General features: G+C 42.9%; 1 protein-coding gene across 1 annotated transcript in view; it reads left to right on the top strand.

Annotated features, from left to right (window-relative positions):
• Nucleotides 1–22,828, top strand: part of LOC140209812 (protein FAM110C-like) — a 92,454-nt gene that overhangs the window by 41,213 nt on the left and 28,413 nt on the right. The window lies entirely within an intron of this gene.

Raw genomic sequence — 22,828 nt, 5'->3', positions numbered from 1 at the left:
CCTCCAGGACCTCACCTATGGCTAGAGAGGACACACATGTGTATATCCAATCAGGCCCTGGAGATTTTTCCACCTTAATACTCATTAGGAGAGCCAATACTTCCTCCTCCTTGACCTTTAAAAGCCCTAATATATTTATATGCCCAGCACTGATCTCCTAGTCCTCCATAATCTTTTCCTTGGTAAATGCTGAAGCAATGTACTCATTTAGTACCTCACTCACATTTTCTACATCCAATCAAATGTTCCCCCATTTATATTTGAGTGGTCCCATCCTCTCTCTAGTTACTCTCTTGCTCTTGATGTATGTATAGAATGCCACAGGATTTTCTTTAATCCTACTTGCCAAGGACTTTTCATAGCCCCTGCTGTCTTCCCAAATTCCCTTCTTTATTTCTTTTCTGGCTTCTTTATATTCATGTGCTTCGTTTGATTCTAACTCCCGAACCTTTACATTTCCTTTTTCTTAACTAAATCCATTACGTTTCTTGACATCCAAGGTTCTCTTATCTTTCCATCCCTGTCCTTCCTTCTAACAGGAACATACTTTTCCTGTACACTGCAACACCCTCCACATCTCAGGTGTGCCCTGCTCCAGTTAAAGCTCTCCCCTAAGGATCATACCATACATCATAGTTCCATACATTGATCCATGCTCTAAGTTCATCACCCTTACCCATAATACTCCTAACATAAAAATATACACACTTCAAACTATTCAACCCATCATACCTCTTATTATGATTTTGCCCTTCAATACCTTCCCTGACATCTACCTTCTGATCTGATCCTTCCCTCACTGACCTGGGAAACCTAGTTCAAACTCTCCTGAGTATCATCAGCAAACCTCAAGGCCAGAATATTGTTTTCCCTCCAGTTCAGTGCAACCCGCCACTCTTGTAGAGGTTACCCTTTCCCCAAAAAAGGTTCCAGCGATCCAAGAACCTGAAGTCCTGCCCACTGCACTGTCTTCTCAGTCACTCATTCATCCATGCTATTGGCCCATTCCTACTACACTAGCTTGTGGCAGGGAGTATTCCGAAAATTACTACTGTACCTTGGAGGTCCTCCTCTACAGCCTCTTCCATAACTCTATATACTCACTGGGTAGGACCTCTTCTCCTTTTCTGCCTATGTCATCCTTCCTTTATATATCCTGCAGCCACCCCACTACATCATGGACCCTAACACCCAGGAGGCAACACACCATCCTGGTGTCTCCCTTGCAGTCACAGTATCTCCGTTCTGTCCCTTATCGAGTCCCTTATAACTACTGCACTGCCCAACTGTACCCTTCCCTATTGAGTCTCAGTACCGTCCACAGTGCCACCAGCCTGGCTGCTGCTGTTGTGATCCAATGGGTCATCCCCCTCCAGCAGTATCCAAAGAGGTATACTTGTTATGGGGGGAATGGCCTCAAGGGAACCCTGCACTGACTTCTTAATCCCTTTACCTCTCCTGATGGTCACCTGTCCCAAGGCTGTACTCTTGGTGTGACCACCTCTTCAAAAGTCTCATCGATAATATCTCCAGCCTTTCTAATGATCCTGAGTACATTTAACTCCAGCTCCAACTCCTTGACCCGGTCAGTCAGGCACTGGAGATGTAGTTATCAGGTATCTTGATTTCCCATATTTGACGGCAGGAGCATTTCATTCTGACTACTCTAAACCTAAAAAAAAGAGAAAAAAAGGCTTACCTCTTCTTAACTTAACAAGTCAGCAAGTGATATGAGATGACTGAAAAGGGAATGGAAGGTACTGTATAATTTCATTACTTTTACTTTGTGCAATAAGAAAGAGATTGACAAAAAATAATAATAAGCAGCAGGATACAATACAATCAATGGATGAATATGAAACATATAAGTATTTGGAATATCAACAAGCAAAGAAGATAGATCATAATGTGATAAAAAGAAAACTTTTGCCAGAATTTACTTCCAGGCTTAAGAAAATCTGCTAATCAGAGCTCAATAATGAGAATATAACAAAGGCAATAAACACTTTTGCTATACCCATACTAAATATTCTTTTGGCATAACATCTTGGTAGATTGGGACACTGCTTGGCCAAGCATCTACGCTCCACCTGCCTGAAAAAGTGGGATTTCCCGGTAGCGACCTATTTCAATGCTATTTCCCATTCCCATTCTGACATGTCAGTCCATTGCCTCCTCTTCTGCTCAATGAGGCCCCATTCAGTTTGGAGAGCAACACCTTATATTCTGTCTGGGTAGCCTCCAACCTGATGGCATGAACATCAATTTCTCGAACTTTTGGTAATTGCATCCACCCCACCCCACCCCTCCGCTTCACCATTCCACATTCTTGTTTCCCTCTCTCACTTTTTTCCTTACCTGCCCATCACCCCTCTCTGGTGCTCCTCTTCCTTCCCTTTTTCCCACTGTCTTCCTTGCTCTCCTATCAGTTTCCCACTCCTCCAGCTCTTTACCTCTTACACCAGTCAATTTCCCAGCTCTTTATTTCATCTCCCCCTCCCCCATCACTGTCCAAGGCTCAGGGAGTTGTGGTCACTGTCTTTGAAATGCCCACCCACCAAAATCATTTGACACCTGACTAGGTTCATTGCCGCATACTTGATCTGGTATCACCTCTCCTCTAGTCAGCCTGTCTACTATTGTATCAGGAACGCTTCCTCGACGCTTAACAAATTCCACACTATCTAAATCATTTGCACTAAGTGTTCCAGGTCACACCTAACAAATTCTGCCCCATCTAAATATTTTGCACTACTGATCCCAATTAAATATTAGGGAGGTTGAATTCCACATGACAACAACCATGTTATTTTTGCAACTTTCCAAAGTCTGTCTCCAGATCTGTTCCACAATATCTCTGTTACTAGTGGAAAGTCTATAGAATACTCACAATAGAGTGATTACTCCTTTCCTCGTTAGAACCCTGTCTGATCCTTGCTTCATAAACATTCAATAAGCTTCTTTCTTTCTCTTGACTTTGCAATGTTCCATATCTCTTGTCAACCTTCACTTTCCATCCTTTCCCTGCTCCCTTCCTGTTTCTGAATTCCATCCACTCTAACACAGTAGACAATCCTTCCCTGAGGACTATCAAGTACTCTTCATTTCATGCTCTTGATATTTATTGCTTAATTATTAATTTTTCTTCTTCTGTATTTGAACAATTTGTCTTTTGCACATTAGTCATTTGTCCATCCTGGTAGGGTGTGGTGTTTGATCAATTCCATTACGTTTCTTGGATTTTCTGTGTATGCAAGAAAATGAATCTCCGGGTTGTGAATGGTGACATATATATAATTTGATTTTAAATTTACTTTGGACTTTGAATTTGATGTTCTCCCTTTCAGCAGCTGTCCCTGACTACCAATTCCAATCCCCCACCTCTTTTGTACCCCCCTTGTTCCTTATGAAACATCTAAACCCAGAAACATCCAGCAGTCATTCCTGCCCTTGTGACATCCACGTCTCCGGAATGGCCACAATGTCATAGTTACATGCACTGACTCATGCTTTAAATTCATCTCCCTTGTTCCTGATACTTCTTGCATTAAAATAGACACACTTGAGCCTGTCCCGCTGTCTGCAATTTTGTGCTACTCTTCTTTGGCCTCTCTACACATGCTATCTACCTGTTTACCATCCTCCACATCCTCTGATCTATCACCCTGGTTCTCAACCACTGCCAGACTAGTTTAAACCATGCCCAACAGCCCTAGCAATTCTGCCTGTTATGTTTTATAACTTCAAGACATTAAACTAATTCCAAAATGTGAGTCTAACCTCATGTTTACTTTAAGCAAGGCATGTTTGTAGCACGTGGCAGCGTGAACACAAAGGCAATTCACATAAACCCATAACTAATTATTTAAAGAACAAGCATGTTTACTTAAACAATATATTTTCAATATTACTCAAATACTACTTAAATATTAAATACACAACACTTCACCCTGCTTAGTTAAAAACTCCAACTCAGTAGAGAATGCATCTCAAATATATACACAATATACTATATAATACAACTACTGTGCACACATTCATTGCATAGTAAGTTATCAATTGTCCCATTCTGTCCTATAGATTTAATCACTGTGGTGGATTTCTAACTCCTTTCAGATAACATCTTTCCTGACAAGAGGGGGTGTGATCATTCTGCCTGGCAGTTGAGACTTGTGGCTGTGAAAACAATTTCAGGTTCTGGGGCCTCCTCTGTGGTGGTTGTGGGAGTTGACTCTGAGACTGCAGGAAGTGCTTCTGACAGATCTGGACACCTTTCCGCTCCTTCCCTTTTCTTCTTCTAGTTTGTGCATCCTGATCTTGGGAATATCCATTTCGTTCACTATTCTCTTATCAATCCTTCTATTGCTCCCTTTACAATCGATTCCTCATTGGTTTCCTCATCCACAACATCTGATGAATCCTCTGATTTTTGTATCTCTATTGAGTCTTTCCTTTTTGGCTTTCCATTCATCCAACTGGGCTTTGGTTTTTGCATGTACTTTTACAAGCAGATTTTTGTCTCCCACTTGAAATTCATGCAATAACCTTAATGCACGCAGAGTAGATTCTGGTTCTTTATACTCATAACACCCGAATGCTTGCAGCTTTCCTGAAGCTTCTTGAACTCTCTTCCATCTTAAAAGCAAGGCATATTTTGCAAGTAACTGCCTAATTAATATATCAGAAGCTTTCTCAGATAAGTTGCCTATAAAAACTGTTATAATTGGACCACTGCTTCTGTCACTTTCAAGATTTCTCTGAACATCATGGTCCTTCCTTGGTCCAATATGCTTTCCAACCAGAGACAAAGGTTCGTACCAACACTAGTTTGCCTTCTGTTGGGGAATGGATCATGATGTACAGCATGGAGACAGTTTGGCATCACCCAATACCTTTCTAAATTCGTTTTCATTTGACTCTATTGCAGGGGATATGACATGCAAATGGTGGATGAATCTCCAGTCAAGTTGTAGTTGTCTTGGCCAATCACATCCCCACAATGCTGATCTGGTTTTTACCACATTCAAGCCCAATGTGACTTGTTGGTTGTTGTATTTTACTGTTACAAATGTCATTCCCACAACAGTTATCTTTTCTCCAGAATACAAGTTCTTATTTGGATATCTGCAGGCTTCAGTTTAGTACAGGTTTCCCCTGCCATCCGAAGGTAGAGCATTCCTATGAAACGGTTTGTAAGCCAAAATGTCGTAAAACGAAGAAGCAATTACCATTTATTTATATGGGAAAATTTTGTGAGTGTTTGCAGACCCAAAAATAATCTACCAAATCATGCCAAATAACACATAAAACCTAAAATAACAGTAACATATAGAAAAAGCAGGAATGATATGATAAATACACAGCCTATATAAAGTAGAAATATTTTTCCACATCATTACTGAACTGTTCTCCGTAGCGAAAATCTCACGCAAGCGCCGTCGGCAGAAAATCTCACGCAAGCGCTGTTGGCAAAAACACGACGCAAACGCTCTCCAGTAACCTTTAAGCTATGAAGCTGCCAAATCATACCAAATAACACGTAAAAATACACAGCCTATATAAAGTAGAAATAATGTATGTACAGTGTAGTGTCACTTACCGGAATTAGTTCAGCGCCAAGCACACTGATGACGGTGTGTTAGACTGAGTTGTCGCAGGTTGGGTGGTGCAGTGGCCCCCACCCTCCAGGCCGCCGACCGATACGTTGCCGCGAAGCATGCAGGGGTACAGCAGTAACCGGGAGACACACAGCACATCTTTAAGAAAAAAACCGAAATAAACATGCTAATTAATTAGGTGCCATCCGGCACGTAATTGGCAGCCCAGATCAGTGCCGATTTCTGATTGCATCATCTTTGATCTGGGCTGACAATTACGTGTCGGGCGGTACCTAATTAATTAGCATGTTTATTTCAGCTTTTTTCTTAAAGATGTGCTGTGTGTCTCCCGGCTACTGCTGCATTCTCCGCGAATCAGTATCTGTCCGTGGCCTGGGGGTTGGGGTGGTGGGACACTGGGGTGTCATCTCGTCATCGTCTGTTTCCATTAGGGCAGGCAGCTCATCTTCTCCTGTGACTGCTCGCCTCGATGTCGAAGGTCGAGGTTCGTCGTCTGCTGTGGCTGATGTGGAAGGCTTGCTTGACTACTGAGCCTCACGCATTTTTCTATCATACAATTCTTTGTAAGGACTCAAACCATCCTGCAAATATCCCCTAAACCTACATACCCTTTCAAAATTAAAGTCGTACTTTATCATTACTCATTCGGTTTCGATTGTTATCCTTTCCTCTTCCAATTGCATCAGCTCTTCATCTATCAGATCTTGGTCATGGGATGCCAAAACCTCTTCAACATCACCTTTGTCAGCTTCCACAAGCCAAACTCACTTTGTCCTTATTTTATTCACCACGATCGAAATGCTTAATTATGTCTAGTTTTACGCTAAGTGTAACACCCTTACGAGCTCTTTCAGGCTTTTCCAATACCATAGAACTCATCTTGCAAACGACTGCTCACAGGCACGTGATAAAGCAATGCCGTTCCGAATCCGGGGGGAGAGCGCTGCTCGGGGCGCAAGCGGCTTTTTATCGCGCACTGATTTTTTTTCGTAACAGTGAAAACATCTTCTGAAAGTGAAAACAGGGTACTAATGTAGGTCTTTCGTAACAGTGAGGTTTCGTAAAGCGAACGTTCGAAAAGCGGGGGGCACCTGTACCTTTGAAATGCCCTTAAAACTCATTTTGTGGAATGACTGAAACAGCTGAACCAGTATCCAAATCCATTTTAATTGATTTGCTCTTCACTTCTGGTGTAAGCCATGATGCTTGCCTATTGCTAGTTTCCCATTTTAAATCTCAAGGCCAGCCAGTCCTGTGTCACACTCAATATCATCAGATTTTTTCTTCAACAGCAGACAGATTATTGTTTTTTTAATATAATTTGACTTCTTAGCTATTTCTTTTCCTTGTGCAGACCATTTACTTTTGTCTGTCTGACATGCACTTTGTATGTGACCTACTTTGTTGCATTTTCTGCAAGTTTTGTCTTTAAATCTGCATTGGTGTGCTGTATGTGAGTCCCTGCCACAACAGTAACACAATTTGTTCAGCCAGATAAGTTTCTGTTCAGACGCTGCAATTTTGTTTACACTCACTTTCATTCCCAGCTGCAACTCAAATGTGTCTCTGTTTGCTGTATCCATGGATAAAGCAATTTCAACTACTCTTTTAAATGTAAGTTATACTTCAGTTAGGAGCTGCTTATGAACACTTTCTTGTAAGATTCTACAAACTAAACAATCTCTCGGTGCATCATTAGTCAGGGCATCAAAGAATATGGCAAGAAGGCAGGTGTTTGTGGTTGAATGGGATCTGGGAACAGCCATGATGGAATGGCAGAGCAGACTCGATGGGCTGAATGGCCTAATTCTGCTCCTATGTCTTACGATCTTATCATTAAGCCCATCATTGAACTCACAATACTCAGGCAATCTCTTCAATTCAGCTGCTTAAGCTGAACTGAACTCTCCTTGCTTTTGATAACCCTATGGCATGATAGAATTGTATCTATTACAAACTACATATCTTATACCTTTTGCCCTTTGACCTACAAATAACACCAAAGAACAGAATAGAACAAATGTGAGTTTTCTTGACTTGTGTCCAGTCACAACTAGTACTTCAACTAATCTCACTCAGACCATGAAAGGCGAGTAGCAGGAGAAAACTCAGGTTCTACCAAAATTCGTCTATTAACCAGTTCTTTGGTGGAGGCTCTGGTGATGGTGCTTTTGGGATTACAACATGTCTGTTGCAGCTGAGTAATCAGGTATTACTTTGCAAGAAAGTTAAACTTATACTTTTTATTTCAATGTATATAAATGAAGACCTGAAGGTGTTTATAGAGAAGTATTTGTTGATGCTAATACTCTTCTGCTTAACTTCAAATCCAAAAATCTTTTAATTTACTTAAGCAAGTAATTGTAATTATTAAGCAATAGACCATTAACATGGAGACCACTTCAGGTGTATTTGACTCTTACTATTAGCCTGGCCTCTCACTCTCTAAAGAAGCACCACTAGTATATTTGATAGGACTATCACCGGACAGCAAGGTACCATCCAAAGCTTAGCCAGTGAACTTCAAAGCACAAAATCATCCTGGTGGTAAATCTGTCTTGGAGGATGTTAAAGAATGCCACTCCAGGTTGCACTTTCTGACAGTAAGTGATCACAGTGATGTCTATTTAATTCATTCACAACAAGAGAGGAAAAAGCCTACACCTTGACGTGGCCGATGAATCAGCAGAACAATATTACTGTGTAATAGCCAAATGACTCTCTGCCAGTAAGACTATGAAATGCCTCTCCCGGCACTGGCGGCTTTCCATAACCTGCCCCCAGTAATCATTTTTTTTAAATTACAAAGAAGTTGCAGGAATATAACTTAGGCCATCAAGACAATTCTGCCATTCAGTTTGATCATGGGCACCCTCTGTACCAGATTCTCGCTTTTGCTTCATTTTCCATGAATTCCCTTGTTGGTAAATTGCTACGTTGGTAAGTTTGCTTCTTATTATCACATGTACTAAGGTACAGTACAGTGAAAAACTTGTCTTTCATACTATTCTTATAAATAATTTTTGCAACATTGAGGTAAAACAATAACAGAATGAAACAAAATGCAGTGCACGCAGTCAATAAGGTGCAGGGTCAAAACGAGGTAAGTTGTGTGGTCAAGAGTCTATCTTGTCATATTAGGGAACTATTCAAATGTCTTATAACAGTGAAGAAGAATAGAAGCTGTAATACGTGCTTTCAGGCTTTTGCATTTTTTGCCCAAACAAAGAATGCCTTGAGTGTGTGAAGTCTTTGATTATATTGGTTGCTTTACCAGGCAGCAAGAATTAGAAACATAGAAACATTGAAACATAGCAAACTTACAGCACAATACAGGCTCTTCGGCCCACAATGCTGTGCCGAACGTGCATTTACTTTAGAAATTATCTAGGGTTACCAATAACCCTCTAATTTTACAGGACTCTCTTAAAAGACCCCATCGTATCCGCCTCCAACAACATTGCCGGCAGCCCATTCCAGGCACTCACTACTCTGAGTAAAAAACTTACGCCTGATATTTCCTCTGTACCTTCCTCCAAGCACCTTAAAACTGTGCCCTCTCGTGTTAACTGCTTCAGCCCTGGGAAAAAAGCCTATGACTATCCACACAATCAATGCCTCTCATCATCTTATACACCTCTATCACGTCACCCCTTATCCTCCAGCGCTCCAAGAAAAAAAGGCCAATTTCACTCAACCTATTCTCATAAGGCATGCTGTCAATCCAGGCAACATCCCTGTAAATTTCCTCTGCACCCTTTCTATAGTTTCCACATCCTTCCTGTAGTGAGATGACCAGAACTGAGCACAGTACTCCAAGTGGGGTCTGACCAGGGTCCTATATAGCTGTAACTTTACATCTTGGCTTTTAAACTCAATCCCATGGTTGATGAAGGCCAATGCACCGTATGTATGCCTTCAAAAGATCCCATTCAACCACAAACACCTGCCTTCTTGCGCAGCAGCTTTGAGTGTCCTGTGGATCCCAAGATCCCTCTGATCCTCCACACTGCCAAGAGTCTTACCATCAACACTATATTCTGCCATCATATTTGACCTACCAAACTGAACCACCTCACACTTATCTAGGTTGAACTCCATCTGCCACTTCTCAGCACAGTTTTGCATCCTATTGATGTCCTGCTATAACCTCTAACAGCCCTCCACACTATCCACAACACCCCCAACCTTTGTTTCATCAGGAAACTTGTTAACCCATCCCTCCACTTCCCCATCCAGATCATTTATAAAAATCACGAAGAGAGGGGGTTCCAGAACAGATCCCTGAGGCACATCACTGGTCACCATCCTCCATGCAGAATATGACCTGTCTACAACCACTCTTTGCCTTCTGTGGGCAAGACAGTTCTGGATCCACAAAACAATGTCCCCTTGGATCCATTGCCTCCTTACTTTCTCAATAAGCCTTGCATGGGGTACCTTATCAAATGCCTTGCTGAAATCCATATACACTACATCTACTGCTCTACTTTCATCAACGTGTTTAGTCACATCCACAAAAAATTTCTATCAGACTCGTAAGGCACATGTTGCCTTTGACAAAGCCATACTTACTATTCTTAATCATATTATAACTCTCCAAATGTTCATAAATCCTGCCTCTCAAGATCTTTTCCATCAAATTACCAACCACTGAAGTAAGACTTACTGGCCTATAATTTCCTGAGCTATCTCTACTCTTTCTTGAATAAGGGAACAACATCTGCAACCCTCTAATCCTTCGGAACCTCTCCTACCCCCATGATGATGCAAAGATCATTGCCAGAGGCTCAGCAATCTCCTCCCTCACCTCCTACAGTAGCCTGGGGTGCATCTCGTCCAGTATCAGAGCAGAGACATCCAACTTGATGCTTTTCAAAAGCTCCAGCACAACTGCTTTCTTAATGTCAATATGCTCAAGCTTTTCAATCTGCTGTAAGTCATTCCTACAATGACCAAGATCCTTTTCCATAGTGAATACTAAAGCAAAGTACTCATTAAGTACCTCTACTATCTCCTCTGGTTTCATACACAATTTTCCACTGTCACACTTGATTGCTCCTATTCTCTCACGTCTTATCCTCATGCTATTCACATACTTGCAGAATGCTTTGATATTTTCCTTAATCCTGTCTACCAAGGCCTTCTCATGGCCTCTTCTGGCACTCCTGATTTCATTCTTAAGCTCCTTCCTGCTAGCCTTATAATATTTTAAATCTATCAGTACCTAGTTTTTGAACCTTTCATAAGCTTTTCTTTTCTTCTTGACTAGATTTTCAACAGCCTTTTGTACACCACGATTCCTGTAACCTACCATCCTTTCTCTATCTCATTGGAATGTACCTATGCAGAATGCCACTCAAATATCTCCTGAAAATTTGCCACATTTCTGTCGTACATTTCCCTGAGCACATCTATTCCCAATTTATGTTTCCATGTTCCTGCCTGATAACTTCATATTTCCCCTTACTCCAATTAAACACTTTCCTAACTTGTCTGTTCCTATCCCTCTCCAATGCTATGGTAAAGGAGATAGAATTGTGATCACTATCTCCAAAATGCTCTCCCACTGAGCGACCTGACACCTGAGCAGGTTCACTTCCCAATACCAGATCAAGTACAGTCTCTCCTCTCGTAGGCTTATCTACATATTGTGTCAGGAAACCTTCCTGAACATACCTAACAAACTCCACCCCATCTAAACCCTTGCTCTAGGGAGATACCAATCAGTATTTGAGAAATTAAAATCTCCCACCATGACAACCCTGTTTTTATTACACCTTTCCAGAATCTGTCTCCCTATCTGTTCCTCGATGTCCCTATTAGTATTGGGTGGTCTATAAAAAACACCCAGTAGAGTTATTGACCCTTTCCTGATTCTAACTTCCACTCACAGAGACTCAGTAGACAATCCCGCCATGACCTCCTCCTTTTCTGTAGCCATGACTCTATCTCTGATAGAGAGTAGTGCCACGTCTCTACCTCTTTGGCACCCCTCCTTGTCCTTTCTGAAACATCAAAAGCCTGGCACTCTAAGTAACCATTCCCGCCCCTGAACCATCCAAGTCTCTGTAATGGCCACAACATCAGAGCACCAAGTACAAATCCACGCACTAAGCTCATCCTCTTCGTTCATGATGCTTCTTGCATTAAAATAGACACATCTCAAACCATCAATCTGAGCGCCTACCTTCTCTATCATCTGACTATCCTGTCTCTCACACTGTCTCCAAGGTTTCTCTATTTGTGAGCCAACCATCCCTTCCTCAGTCTCTTCAGTTCGGTTCCCACCCCCCAGCAATTCTAGTTTAAACTTTCCCCAGTAGCCCTAGCAAACCTCCCTGCCGGGATATTGGTCCCCCTGGGATTCAAGTGCAACCCGCCCTTTTTGTACATGTCACGCCTGCCCCAAAAGAGGTTCCAATGATCCAGAAATCTGAATCCCTGCCCCCTGCTCCAATCCCTCAGCTACGCATTTATCCTCCACCTCACTATTCCTATACTCACTGTCACGTGGCACAGGTAATAATCCCGAGATTACTACCTTTGAGGTCCTGCTTCTCAACTTCCTTCCTCACTCCCTGTAGTCTGTTTTCAGGACCTCCTCCCTTTTCCTACCATGTTGTTGGTACCAATATGTACCATGACCTCTGGCTGTTCTTCTTCCCACTTCAGGATATCGCAGACGCGATCAGAAACACCCCGGACCCTGGCACCTGGGAGGCAAACTACCATCCGCATTTTTTTCCTGCATCCACATAATCGACTGTCTGACCCCCTAACTATAGAACCCCTATCACTGCTGCCTTCTTCCTTTCCCTACCCTTCTGAGACACAGCGCCAGATTCTGTGCCAGAGGTGCAGCCACTGTTGCTTCCCCCAGGTAGGCCGTCTCCCCCAACAGTACTCAAACAGGAGTACTTATTGTTAAGAGAGACAGCCACTGGGGTACTCTCTAGTATCTGACTCTTGCCCTTCCTCTCCTGACTGTTTCCCACTTATCTGTCTCCTGAGGCCCCAGTGTCACTAATTGCCTATAGATCCTCTCTATCACCTCCTTACTTTCCCTGACCAGACGAAGGTCATCCAGCTGCATCTCCAGTTCCCTAACATGGTCCCTAAGGAGCTGCAGCTCAACACACCTGGGGCAGATGTGGTCATCCGGGAGGCTGGGAGTCATCCGACACTTAGCACAGAACACCAGTCCCACAGACATACTTCCTGTTTCTACTCCTCACAGGTAATTTTCCTCCTGTTTATTGTCTTTACCCATTATCGCCGAAGCCCAAATGAGCCAAGGCCCTACCACCCTGCCTCAGATCACACGGTCAATGACTTCTCCTTTGATTTTCAGTGAATTACAAAGTCTATGGAGGGGAGACTGTACCTCTGTAAGTACGTGGTCATTTTGTTGATCTATTAACCATCAGTTTCAGAAGATGTCATTTCTTATCCATTATTCACACAATCTAACAGGAACCCATGAAGTTGTGCCCAGTTGTGGGGCATTAGCCACTTCAGTTTCCCTCCACTATCAAGGGCCTTTATACTATATTCATTAACTAGGCATAGACCAGAACAAGTGAGATTCAAGCATATGACTCATTAAGTGCCATGTCATTTCACCATATTGATAGATATTCACTATTTGAGAGTTAACCATTACATCCAACATATTCCAATTACCAGAGAAAAAGCTTTCCAATTTTCTCATTCTTGACCTTTAGCCACATGCATTATGATACATCATGTACTCATCCAAATAATTTTTTCTCAATGAGAATAGGGTTTTATCTCTTCTCCACACAATGAGTTTTTGACTGTTGTTTCTATCTGGGTGGACAATATTCTCATCAATTGTTCTACCAGTTTCTGTAAATCTACCCCATCCTGACCTTCTCACTCTAACTCTTTCCCACTGTACTCCTGCCCCCAATCCGAGTTATAGACCTTCCTGCTGAGACAAATGGGCCTTCTCCATTCACTCTGCCTTGGCCTTCCATAATTTTAAACTCATTAATTAAATTTCCTCAGAACCTCTTTTCCAAATGGGGAACAAGAGCTCGGCAGTGATATTGGCAGCTACCCTTCCAATGCCAATTCTCACTGCAGAATGAAGGATGCTGTTTTGCCCCGTACGAGAATGCCTTCCAACTGTTACATTGTGTAGAGACTTTTAAAAAAGCCTATGTACATAAATCATAGTTTTACAGTAAAATGATGTACCCATTCAGTCTTTTATATGGGTTAGGGTGACAATCGTCATACTTGCAGCATTATATCCAATGGGCTTTAGAACAGACACCTTTATTACCATCCGTGAATGTGTCTTATCTTATGAAAGGTTCAGAGAGCTAGGTAATTTTAGAGATCTAGAAGATTATAAGACTAACAGGAAGGAGTTTAAGAAAGGAATTAGGAGAGCCAGAAGGGGCCACGAGAAGGCCTTGGTGGGCAGGATTAAGGAAAGCCCCAAGGCATTCTACAAGTATGTGAAGAGCAAGAGGATACGATGTAAAAGAATAGGACATATCAAGTGTGACAGTGCGAAAGTGTGTATGGAACCAGAGGAAATAGCAGAGGTACTTAATGAATAATTTACTTCAGTATTCACTATAGAAAAGGATCTTGTTGATTGTAGTGATGACTTGCAGCAGACTGAAAAGCTTGAGCATGTAGATATTAAGAAAGAGGATGTACTGGAGCTTTTGGAAAGCATCAAGTTGGATAAGTCGCCGGGACTGGATGAGCTGTACCCAGGCTACTGTGGGAGGCAAGGGAGGAGATTGCTGAGCCTCTGGCAATGATCTTTGCATCATCAATGGGGACAGGACAGGTTCTGGAGGATTGGAGGGTTGCAGATGTTGTTCCCTTATTCAAGAAAGAGAGTAGAGGGAGCCCAGGAAATTATAGACCAGTGAGTCTTACTTCAGTGGTTGGTAAGTTGATGGAGAAGATCCTGAGAGGTAGGATTTATGAACATTTGGAGAGGTATAGTATGATTAGGAATAGTCAGCATGATTTTGTCAAGGGCAGGTCGTGCCTTACAAGCCTGATGGAATTTTTTGAGGATGTGACTAAACACATTGATGAAAGAAGAGCAGTAGATGTAGTGTATATGGATTTCAGCAAGGCATTTGATAAGGTACCCCATGCAAGGCTTATTGAGAAAGTAAGGAGGCATAGGATCGAAGGGGACATTGCTTTGTGGATCCAGAACTGGCTTGCCCACAGAAGGCAAAGAGTGGTTGTAGACGGGTCATATTCTGCATGGAGGTTGGTGACCAGTGGTGTGCCTCAGGGATCTGTTCTGGGACCCTCACTCTTCGTGATTTTTATAAATGACCTGGATGAGGAAGTGGAGGGATGGGTTGGTAAATTTCCTGATGACACAAAGGTTGGGGGTGTTGTGGATAGTGTGGAGAGCTGTCAAAGGTTGCAGTGGGACATTGATTGGATGTAAAACTGGACAGAGAAGGGGCAGATGGAGTTCAACCCAGCTAAGTGTGAGGTGGTTCACTTTGGTAGGTCAAATATGATTGCAGAATATAGTATTAACGGTAAGACTCTTGGCAGTGTGGAGGATCAGAGGGATCTTGGGGTCCGAGTCCAGAGGACGCTCAAAGCTGCTGCGCAGGTTGACTCTGTGGTTAAGAAGGCATATGGTGTATTGGCCTTCATCAATTGTGGAATTGAATTTAGGAGCTGAGAGGTAATGTTGCAGCTATATAGGACCCTGGTCAGACCCCAGTTGGAGTACTGTGCTCAGTTCTGGTCGCCTCACTACAGAAAGGATTTGGAAACCATAGAAAGGGTGCAGAGGAGATTTACAAGGATGTTGCCTGGATTGGGGAGCATATCTTATGAAAACAGGTTGAGTGAACTCAGCCTTTTCTCCTTGGAGTGACAGAGGATGACAGGTGACCTGATAGAGATGTATAAGGTGATGAGAGGCATTGATCATGTGGATTGTCAGAGGTTTTTTTTCCCAGAGCTGAAATGGCTGCCACAAGAGGGCATAGTTTTAAGGTGCTTGGGAGTAGGGACAGAGGAGATGTCGGGGTAAGTTGTTGTCGTTGTTTTTTTTGTTTTTATTATTATTTTTATATTTATTTATTTATTTATTTTAACTGCAGAGAGTGGTGAGTACATGGAATGGTCAGCCGGCAATGGTGTTGGAGGCGGATACGATGGGGTCTTTTAAGAGACTTTTGGATAGGTACATGGAGCTTAGAAAAATAGAGAGCTATGGGTAACCCTATTAATTTCTAAGGTAGTGACATGTTCGGCACCACTTTATGGGCCGAAGGGCCTGTATTATGTTGTAGGTTTTCTATGCTTCCACGTTTCTATGTTTCATATCTAATTGGCTGGACAGACCCACTAAAGGTGGTAGCAGAGTGCCGTATCAAGAGAGGAGACCTCCTCAAGTGTGGAATCAATGTCTTCAACATTGATTCCACACTTGATGAAGTTTCATTGCATTAGGTCAAATATAGGCAAGGAAACCTCCTGTGTACTAGATACTTCCATTCCTAGGTCAGTGATCTCCATGTTGAGCAACACTTGGAAGAAGCATTAAAAGTAGCAATTGTAGTTTTGGAGAGGACTTCAATGTCCAGCAACTCAAGGCGCACTAACACTGCCAGAGTCTTTAAGGCTAGACTGAGTGTGAAGTAGGTAATGAGTGAACCAACTCAAGGGTTCAACACAACACAACACACCTACCTGAATTCATCTGTCCATGATAACATGGGTTGAAGCAAACCCAATAGAGAAACCTTTGGAGGTAAATTCTCATTTTCACACTGAGTACGCTATCAAACAAGAGTCAATGGATATTATTTACTTGGATTTGCAGAAGAGCCCAGGTGACAGAGGTACTACTGGTTGAGTACACCTTATCTGAAATTCCAAAATCCCAAAGCCTTCAACATCTGAAATTTTTGAGTGCTGACATGGCGTCACAAATGGAAAATTCCACAAGATGCTCGGAAGCTTTCCAGGTGATGCACAGGTCTCTGCACGTCATAGGCAACAGAAGTTAATGAAAAATAGAAGCAAGCACTGCATAACGTGAAAAATGAAGATTCAAATTGATTTGTCAGCGGAGTGAACATATGCTGTTTAATGGTCTGCTGATCTTGAAAGAGAAAAACAATCTATCATGGTGAATTGAAAATTGAAGGTAATTGTGAATATTCAGCAGGCTGGCTGCAGAAACTTAAGTAAAGGCAAGGTTTTCAATTTTTTTAAATTATATTAAAAAAAGTGTCTGCTGATGATGAAGCAGCAGAGCAATTCATTGATAAGTTTACAAAGATTGTTGCTTATGAAACTTTTATCACTAGAGTAAGTGTAGAAGTCTGATTGTTTTTATACCTTACATGAAGTCTAAAACAAGTAAAATGCTCATACAGTCTAGTGTAACTTTTTAATCAATACAGGCATCGTAATCATAGGTGGAGACTAAAAGCCTGCTGTTGTTCAACATCTGATTCAGGATTCTCTTAAAGTTAAACCTGGGGTGACACACTCGCATAGTGTTTGGCACCATGATTGACAATAACAATTCCCAGGTTCAATTTGCGCTGCTGCCTGTAAGGAATTTGTACATTCTCCTGTGACCACGTGGGTTTCCTCCAAGTGCTCTGCTTTCCTCCCACAGTCTCAATGAGGACAGGTGTGTGATTTCCTGACTTTCCCTTCCTTGCCTTTCACAGTCAACTTCATTGGCCTTGCTGATGTTGAATGTGATGTTGTTGTTACAACACCTCTCACCCATCCAATCTATATCTCTCCTCTATGCTTTCTCATTGTCAGCAGAGATTTCACCATCAAATTATATCATCTGCAAAATTCAAAATGGCATTTAAGCTGGACTTAGCCCTATACTCATAAGTATAAAGCAAGTAGAGCAATGGAATAAGCATGCATCCCGACATTCACCTGTGTACATTGTCAGCAAGGAGGAGTTGTTATCTGACTGTGGTCTCGGTCTCCTGATGAGGGAGTTGAGGGTCCACTTACAGAGGGAGGAAAGCTGGGCAGATTTTGAAGCTTGCTGATTTATACTGTTATGATTATGGGTTATTGTCAAATGGGGGTAGGTTTAGATAGGCATCTTGGCAGGCAAGGACAAATTGGGCCAAATGGATTTTTTTTTGTTTCAGATAACTATGACTCTTGAACTTATTTCTTAAGCAGCAAATTATATTCACACTACAAAAATGTCAGGTAATAATCATCTCCAACGAGAGTGAGTAACTACATACCTTTCATATTCAATTGAATTACCATTACTGTGTCCCTTATGTCTACGTCGGTGTTAGGGTTACAGTTTGTGAGTTTAACTGCCAACTATCAGAATTCATTCAAAGAACTACATAAGTTACATTAGTACTGTGGTTTATAGGGGGTTAAATATCCATGACAAGTCACGTGCCAACACCTTTCTACCATTTGCAAGGCATATGTTAGGAGTGTGATGAACTATTCCCCAATTGACGGGATGAGAGCAGCTCCAGCAATACTCGAGCAACTTGCCACTTTCTGAGATAAAGCAATCCACTTGACTGGCAATCTTTTTAATCATAGTCATAGTCATACTTTATTGATCCCGGGGGAAATTGGCTTTCGTTACAGTTGCACCATAAATAATTAAATAGTAATAAAACCAGAAATAGTTAAATACTAATATGTAAATTATGCTAGGAAATAAGTCCAGGATCAGCCTACTGGCTCAGGGTGTCTGACCCTCCAAGGGAGGAGTTGTAAAGTTTGATGGCCACAGACAGGAATGACTTCCTATGACGCTTTCTGCTGCATCTCGGAGGAATGAGTCTCTGGCTGAATGTACTCCTGTGCCCAACCAGTACATTATGTAGTGGATGGGAGACATTGACCAAGATGGCATGCAACTTAGACAGCATCCTCTTTTCAGACACCACCGTCAGAGAGTCCAGTTCCATCCCCACAACATCACTGGCCTTACGAATGAGTTTGTTGATTCTGTTGGTGTCTGCTACCCTCAGCCTGCTGCCCCAGCACACAACAGCAAACATGATCGCACTGGCCACCACAGACTCGCAGAACATCCTCAGCATTGTCCGGCAGATGTTAAAGGACCTCAGTCTCCCCAGGAAATAGAGACAGCTCTGACCCTTCTTGTAGACAGCCTCAGTGTTCTTAGACCAGTCCAGTTTATTGTCAATTCGTATCCCCAGATGTTTGTAATCCTCCACCATGTCCACACTGACCCCCTGGATGGAAACAGGGGTCGCCGGTACCTTAGCTCTCCTCAGGTCTACCACCAGTTCCTTAGTCTTTTTCACATTAAGCTGCAGATAATTCTGCTCACACCATGTGACAAAGTTTCCTACCGTAGCCCTGTACTCAGCCTCATCTCCCTTGCTGATGCATCCAACTATGGCAGAGTCATCAGAAAACTTCTGAAGATGACAAGACTCTGTGCAGTAGTTGAAGTCTGAGGTGTAAATGGTGAAGAGAAAAGGAGACAAGACAGTCCCCTGTGGAGCCCCAGTGCTGCTGATCACTCTGTCGGACACACAGTGTTGCAAGCACACATACTGTGGTCTGCTAGTCAGGTAATCAAGAATCCATGACACCAGGGAAGCATCCACCTGCATCGCTGTCAGCTTCTCCCCCAGCAGAGCAGGGTGGATGATGTTGAACGCACTGGAGAAGTCAAAAAACATGACCCTCACAGTGCTCGCTGGCTTGTCCAGGTGGGCGTAGACACGGTTCAGCAGGTAGATGATGGCATCCTCAACTCGTAGTCGGGGCTGGTAGGCGAACTGGAGGGGATCTAAGTGTGGCCTGACCATAGGCCGGAGCATCTCCAGAACAAGTCTGTCCAGGGTCTTCATGATGTGGGAGGTCAATGCCACCGGTCTGTAGTCATTGAGACCGCTGGGGTGCGGCGTCTTCAGCACAGGGACTAGGCAGGATGTCTTCCACAGCACAGGAACCCTCTGGAGCCTCAGACTCAGGTTGAAGACATGGCAAAGTACTCCACATAGCTGAGGGGCACAGGCTTTGAGCACCCTGGTACTGACACCATCCGGTCCTGTAGCCTTGCTTGGGTTGAAACGTTTCAGCTATCTTCTCACCTGTTCAGCTGTGAAGCCCACCGTGGTGGTTTCGTGTGGGGAAGGGGTATAGTCATGAGAGCAGGGTGGGGGACTGTGAGGAGGGGTAGGAGGGGAGAGTGGAATATGTGTTGGTTGGGGGCCGACAACAGATGACTCATGTGGGGGATGGGCAGGGGCCACAATGTCAAATCTGTTCAAGAACAGGTTAAGTTCATTGGCCCTGTCCATTCTGCCTTCAGCTCCTCTGTTGCTAGTTTGCTGGAACCCAGTGATGGTCCTCATCCCACTCCAGACCTCTCTCATGTTGTTCTGCTGGAGTTTCCACTCAAAGTTCCTCCTGTACCTGTCTTTAGCCTCCCTGATCCTGGCTTTTAGGTCCCTCTGTATTGCCCTCAGCTCCTCCCTATTTCCATCTCTAAACGCCCTCTTTTTAGCGTTCAGGATGTCCCTAATGTCCTTTGTTGCCCATGGCTTGTTACTTGAATAACAAAGGACATTTCTTGTCGGAACATTGCAGTCCACACAGAAGTTGATGTAATCAGTGATGCACTCTGTGAGCCCATCAATATCCTCTCCATGTGGCTCACAGAGTGCCTGCCTGTCTGTCACCTCAAAACAACCCTGGAGCGCCTCATAAGCCTCCTCCGACCATTTCCTCACTGTACTACTCTACAATTCCACTTCTCAGAATTTCTACTTTTGTTGGGATGGTGCTATGTGGGGATCCTGCCCCCCTCTGGGATTCAGCTTCTCGGAAATTATTTTATTTTTATTTATTTATTCTTTTTATTTAGTGAGAGTAGTGTGGCGTATGCCAGCTGGTGGTGTAGTGGCATCAGCACTGGACTTCGAGGCAAATGGTCCCGGGTTTGAATCCAGCCACTTGCACGCTTTCCATGCATACTGGGCTGAGCATCGAACTAGCAACTCAGCCTTGTGAAAACAGGCAAATTCTATGGAAACAGCAAAAAATGCCGCCACATGTGCCATAAGGTGCTAAAAGGAACAACAATAGTGTGGAGTAGGCCCTTCTAACCCTTCAAGTTCAATGGCCCCAGCAACATCGGACAAATACAACTAAACCTAATCTAATCACTGGTCAATTGGTCATTATAAATTGTCTAATCTGGTACGTTTTGGAATGTGGGAGGAAACCAGAGGACATGGAAAAAAGCAACACATTCTTTGGAGAGGACATACTGAGACACCTTACAGAATAATATAGAAATTGAACTCCGGTCTTTGGAATGCCCCAAGCTGTAATAGCATCAAGCTAACCACTACGCTACCGTGGCAGTCTGAGGCTCTATTTCTTATAGATACAGCTTCTCTGAGATACTACTGCTCTGAGATTCTGCCTCTCGGAGATTCTATTGGTGAGCACTGGACTTTAATGAGTAGTGACAAGGTAACAGTTTTTTCAATCTTATTATCTTAGTCAAGGAGAGAACTCATGACGTTTCTGGAAGCTGTGTAGTGGTATGCTCCTCCTCCAGGATGTGGGAGATCAGATACATTCCCTGATCACTACACCTGCAGGAGTGTGTCCAGTGCAACTTCCGACAGAGCACCTAGAACAGTTGTAGCTTAGTATGGATCATCCACGGTGTGAAAAGTGTAGCAGTCAGTACATTGGACAAGATAGTCACTCCACAGGTACAGAAAGAGAGGAGATATAACCGGAAAGGACATTCAAAGCAGGCAGAAGATCCTTGTTGTCATTCTCTGCTCTAATAAGTAAATTGTGTTGGATATTGTTGGGGAAGATGGCCTCCCAGGTTAAAACAGCAGCAACAGGCCAGTGCGCAGCACCATTCAGGGCATTGCTGGACAGAAGTACTGGAACAGGGCCGTGAGAGAAATAATGATAAGGAACACCTTCAGTAGGAGGGCAGATAGACATTCTTTGTAGCTGCCTTTTATGCTATGATCAAGAATGTCTCAGAGCAGCTGAAAGACATTTGTAAACGAAAGGGCAAACAGCCTGAAGCTGGGAACTACAGAGTTGTTATCCCTTGATTGATTAAGTACTATAAGCTGATCAGTACAAGAGGAGAAGGATAGGTCACTTGAATATGTGACTGAAGGATGGTGCCAGAAGATGGTCGTTAGGTTCCTGGATCATTGTGACCATTTCTGGGTAGGAGGAACTTGTAGAAACAGTATGTGTTGCACCAGAGTTGGACCAGAATACTTGCTGGCAGGTTTGCTCATGCTATTAGAGGATGTTTAAACTCATTTGACAGAGGAAAGGAGCTCGTAATAGCTGTTCAGAGGAAAGGTGCAGTTACCAGGAGGAAAAGAGTAAGTCCAGCAGGCAGAAGCAAGTAAATGCACATCAAAGGAATTCAATGCTGCAGGCATGTTCTTGCTGACAACATTCATGCACCATCAATCTACAGAACTTGACACTCAGGGATCTGGGATAACTGAAATATTTTGTGTGTGACTGTTTACCACATCTTAAGTGCTAAATGTGCTTTATGCTGTGTATGACTGTTAGTACTATGTTTTGCACTTTGGCACTGGAGGAACACCGTTTTGTTTGGCTGCATTCATGGGTATTCCTGTATGGCTGAATGAACTTGAGCTTGATCTATCAGGCCCATTAGGGACAACATGGGCAATGTGTGCAGGGAGTCAGAATGTATAGATGAAATTCTAATGAATATTTTATATTACCATTCACAAAAGAAGCAGATTTGTAGTTAGAATATACTCCCATCGACCTGCACTGGAACCATAGCCCTACATGCCCCTACTATCCAAATACCCATCCAAACTTCTCTTAAATGTTGAAATCAAGATCATATACACCACTTGTGCTGGCAGCTCATTCCACACTCACAACCCTTCTAGTGAAAAAATTCCCCTCATGATCCTCTTAAACTTCTCACCTTTCACCCTTAACCCATGACCTCTGGTTGTAGTCCCACCCAACCTCAGTGGGAAAAGCCCACTTGCACTTACCCTATCCATATGGCTCATAATTTTGTATACCTCTATCAAATCTCCTCTCAATCTTCTATTTTCTAAAAAAATATAATCTTAATGTGTTCAATCTTTCTTTATAACTCAATAGAATATTGAAGTGCA

Source organism: Mobula birostris, chromosome 2 (genome assembly GCF_030028105.1).
Source record: "Mobula birostris isolate sMobBir1 chromosome 2, sMobBir1.hap1, whole genome shotgun sequence".
Classification (NCBI taxonomy): Eukaryota; Metazoa; Chordata; class Chondrichthyes; order Myliobatiformes; family Myliobatidae; genus Mobula; species Mobula birostris.
This window is presented reverse-complemented; position numbering and strand designations above follow the sequence as displayed.